A 5213-nucleotide genomic window follows, 5' to 3' on the forward strand; every position below is an offset into this window, starting at 1 on the left:
ACATTCGCTAGGAAATTTTATTCATTTTGTTAGGTTTTGATGGTGGACTCTGACTATTTTTTAATTCCATGATTGATAGAAGAGACGAAGGTAGAACACAAATTGGTGGGAATTTAGGCTCTAAGATCTCAAGAAACTAGGGTTATATGATTGAAATTTGAAATAGATTGTAAGGGCATCCGCAGCGCCATCTCTTCGCTGTCTCTATCTCGTCTCTCAGAGACGGGATGGATAAGAGACAGCGATGCAAGCTCCGTCTCGTCCCTATCTCGTCTCTTATCTCTTCCAGAAAAGCAAGGTGGTGAGATGTCTCGCCACGCGCCTTGGCGATGTGGCGCGCTCATGTTCGTCCGTGACGCCCACTCGTCGGCCCGCGAGTGTGCGTCGTTTATATCCGTTAAAATTATTTTTTTTAAAATTCAGAAAAAATTCAAAAATTTAAAAATAATAAAAATAAAATCCCAAAAATTATACTAGCCGTTTATAGCCGTTTTTTTCAAATTTTTAATTTTTTTAAAATTTTTTTTAAGCCTCCAATCACTTCTATAAATACCAAATCATTCCCACAAACTATCCACCATAAAAAAACTCTCTATTCTCACTCAAACACTCTACATTCTTCATCTCAAAATTATGTCTTTTTTATTTTTTTAGGATTTTAAATTGTAAATTTTGTCTTTTTTAATTTTTTAGAATTTTAAATTGTAATTTTCTTTTATTTAATAAAGTGTGTTTTTATTAATTGAATTTTTTGGAAATAAAAATAAAAAATGAAATTGATTGAATAGTTAAAGGATGAGATGGTCAAGAGATGGAGGGATGCAGGTGTTGTCTCTTAATTAAGAGATATGGTAAAAAGTACAATGGAGCTCATGAATAGTGAAGAGATGAGATGGTTAAGAGATAGGGATGTGGATGGCCTAAGGCTTTTGCATATTACTAGTTGATACTTCCACCCAATGACGGATCCAGAACATGGAATCCATGGGGTCGAATAGAATAATAATAAATACTCCCTCCGTTATGAACGAGTTACTTTCATTTTTGGGATGTCCCACCATAAGTGAGTCATTCCCTTAAAACAAAAAATCTTCTTTCTTACTTTATTTTCTCAAATACTTTATTCTTTTCACTCCTCTATTTTCTCTATCTCATACTCCCTCGTCCCAAGGAAATGTCAAACTTGGGAGATGACACTAGATTTTAGAAGATGTTATTTTGTGTGTTAAGTGGTGAGAGAAAATATAATTTTATAATTGATGTGAGAGAGAACTTTTTCCAAAAGAGGAAATGTGACATCTTTTGTGGGACAAACTAAAAAGAGAAGTGTGACATTTATTATGGGACGTAGGGAGTACTTTACTATCTCCAGTTTAACTCTTTAAAAATTAATTCATTAAATCATATGCCCAATAGAAATGGCTCGTTTATGACCGATGGAGGGAGTATAATATATAAATAATTATTTAAAAAATCATTATATTATAAGTAGTCACTGAATATTTGTATATACAATAGCCATTAAAATTCTCAGTACCAAATATTTAAATAATAGTTTCAAAAAATGAGTAAACAATATAATGAAATTGTAATTGATGAAACGAAAATTATAAAAATAATTATGATTAGTTAATCATAAAATGAGCCAACCTATTTAGTTAATACTAGCTACCAACATTTTTGATGGCCCAACAAATAAGAATAAAATAGGCTCAAATATTTCAATCATTTAACCTTGTTAAAGCAACCATCGTCTTTTTTATCTTCCACATCAGATCCTGAAATTTCTGCAACCCCTCTCCTTATCTCATCCTCTATTCTTATTAGAATTGTTCCTTTCACCTCTTATTTTTTGGAAAAGGCGGAAGGCTTCGGGTAGAGTTGAAGCTGACGTGGGGTCGAAGACGGAACTGCATCAGGTTAAAGGTCTAAGATGACATTTTCCAGCAGTGTTCGGTGGACCGCCGATGAGGTCGGCTGACCCCGCGCGACCCCACCTGGATCCGCCACTACTTCCACCAGTCCACTGTAATAAACCCAAATACAGAGTACAAGATAATTTCAATTACTGTTTTATCTAAATAATCAATAAGATGGTTTGGGTTCCTAAATTGTTAACTAGAACTAACATAAATTCGATATCTAAGAAGAATGGAATTTATCTTTGTTAACAATTGGATGAAAATTGAAGAACGCCAAAACTGAATTGAAAGAAAAATAATTGTATTGATGCTAGAGAGTCTCTTTGATTGTATATAAAGTCATGAACTTTTAAAATAGTTTGATTTTTCCCGTGAAATTTAAATGTTGCATGAAAAGTCATGAACATTACAGGACTGTTTAAAATTTTCATCCGACCCGACCTGATAGATTTCCAATACAAACTTATCCTACGTGGTGTGCCGGAGGTGTAACTTGGCAAATGACAAATGACTAATTTAGGTTCAATTCAAATTTTGGAATCAATGCTACTTTTATGCTGAATTCGATTTGTATGTTTATGTCGATTTTTACACTGAATTCGATTTGTGGAAATCGATTTGTATGTTTTCATTTGTGCTACTTGTATATTTGTGATAAGTTCTAGGTCATAGATTGCAAAGATAGAAGATAAACAATCAGAATTAGTGGAGTTTTGCCAAGTCATTCATCTGGCGCCACGTAGGATAAGTTTGTGTTAGAAATCTATCGGGTGGGTCGATGACAAATTTACACATCCGATAAAGTTCATGACTTTTCATGCTACATTCATAGTTCATGTACAGGAGAACCAAACTATTTTAAAAGTTTGTGATTATTAGCAATTTGCCCTAAAATTTAACATCCGTCGGGTGGGTCGAATATATAATGTTTTGGGAAAAAAATGGACTTTAGTAGTTATATAATTCTATAAATCTCGATGGATCACATCTGGGTCTATTATATTCGTCTGATTAAAATTACACAGAACTAACACAAATAATATTTCGATAAATGTAAATTGACTATACAGAAAAAGTATCAGCATATTTGGGCTAAAGTTAGGCCCATTATTATGTGTGCTTAAATGAAATTGGATCCAAAAATCATTTACCAAGAAGCGAGTTTTACCTTTCTTGAAAATCTTTTTTTTTTCGAATCTTCTGTTATGGAAAATTTTATTTCGTAAAATATAGTAATCGGCTTCTAATTTTTCTTTACTTCCCCAATCATTGAATAAGTAAGGAGCAGTAATATTTGAAAGAAGACCTCAGTATTCGGGGGGGGGGGAGTGAAACAAAGAGAAGGTGAAATATTTTGTAAGGAAAAGCTAATTTATTAATCAGATTGTTTTGCAAATGTAAATGTAACTATGTAAGTAGCAACCAGTTTGGATTTATTAGTCATTGATTTCATTTAATGATTGCTTTAATGAATAGTATCAATTTGATGACACGACAAGATCTGGCTTTGACAAGTAGTAATTGAATAGCAATTTTAATAATATGAAAAAGTAATTGGAGCTAGATCCACTTTGATTGGCGCGTCATGCTCATATTGTTACTCAACTCAATCTCCATAAACATAAAGTACTAGTAATATTCACAGGGAATGCTGGTTTTTATATTGGAATGTTTTTTATAAGTAGAATAAATGCTGCGACATTATTAGACATTTTAAAGAGGACAGATGATTAAGGTGATATGATTTATATATAGAACAGGATGATGCATCTTAGTTTTCACACGTTATGTTATAGAATATCCAAGTTGCACATGGATGGGAGGACATGCCACATGCCAAATACTATTGACGTCAATATTTTTTTATTTTGTTTTTTGCCTATCACTAATTATACTTTCAATCGAATTATTTTTTCAGGTTAGATATTTTTCAGGTGGTAATAAGTATACCTAAATTGAAGGGATTAATCTTCATCTTATTACTGAAATAAATCATTACAGACTACTTATAGAGATATGATTAGATATGCACGTAAATAATGATGTATTCAACTAATTATTGTCAAGGGCAAATATTGTAGAATGATTATCTACTATGCTATGCCTCTGACTCTGTCATATTAAAAATGCACAGTAACATTTTTTCTTTTTGAGTTATTTCATTGAAATGATTTTTAAAATAGAAATAATTTCATTTCTATTTTTTATCTCTCTTTTCATTAAATTACCAAATAACACTACATAAAATCTTGTATTGAAATCAAATATTTCATATTTATTGGAACAAAAGAAAGTAGTCATTATAACTTTCAAACTTTTTTATTAAATGGCGCTTCAGAGCTAACGAATTTGACAAGCTATAAAATTTTTTCATTTAAATTTAAATTGAAAATATTAATCATGTATTGCAATAAATCATTTTATTCACAGCAATTTTACTAGCAAATAAAGTTAGTTAGTCACTTGTTCTTAATACATTTAATAGTAGTACAATATTTCTATTTCTAAATTAAATGCCTTGAAGTGTAAACCAGGTTTTGAGATTAGTCACTAAAAGTTCAAATGACTCGCATTTTGGGGAAAGAAAGGAATCAATTCTCTAACGGAAAGTTGGCATGGAGAAATGTGGCCCCACCGCGTGCACAACTCCTAATTTGGTTTATATTGCAAGGCAGGCTAAACGCTAGGCAGAGACTCTTTCGATTTGGCTTTCCTGGAGTCGAAGATGAGCTTTGCGTACTGTTCAGAGAAGAACCAGAAATAATTGGCCATATCATTTCACACTGCAGATTCTCCAGTATCCTTGGGTATTTTGGATGCAAGTGCTGGAATCTCACCTTTTGCATGCCTAAGGACCCAATATCTTGTTTTCTTACATGGATGGACACACCGTTCAGGAGATTTGATAAGAAAATTTGGAGCTCTCTTTTCTACGTGATCTCTTGGTCAATCTGGTGGCTCAGGAATAAAGTAATCTTCGAAAAGATGAAACCAAATTGGAATGTAGAGAAAAAACTACTCCTTTGGAGGCTTGGATTATGGATTAAAGGATGGTGTCCACATTTTCCTTACTCGCCCGAGCAAGTATGCGAAGACCTACCTAAAGCTAGAAGATGGTTGGGACACAAATGAAGTTTATCTGGTGAGTTGTGGCTTTTCATCTTTGACGTGGATGTTTGGTACTTTGCTGTAGTTTTTGGTTTGTCGTGTGTTGCTTTTGGGCTGGCTTTGTTTGCGGCGGTTGTTGGTTGTGATGGGTATGTTGTTTTGTGGCGTTTCTTTGCTTTAGAG

This window comes from Salvia hispanica, chromosome 1 (assembly GCF_023119035.1).
Source record: "Salvia hispanica cultivar TCC Black 2014 chromosome 1, UniMelb_Shisp_WGS_1.0, whole genome shotgun sequence".
Lineage (NCBI taxonomy): Eukaryota > Viridiplantae > Streptophyta > Magnoliopsida > Lamiales > Lamiaceae > Salvia > Salvia hispanica.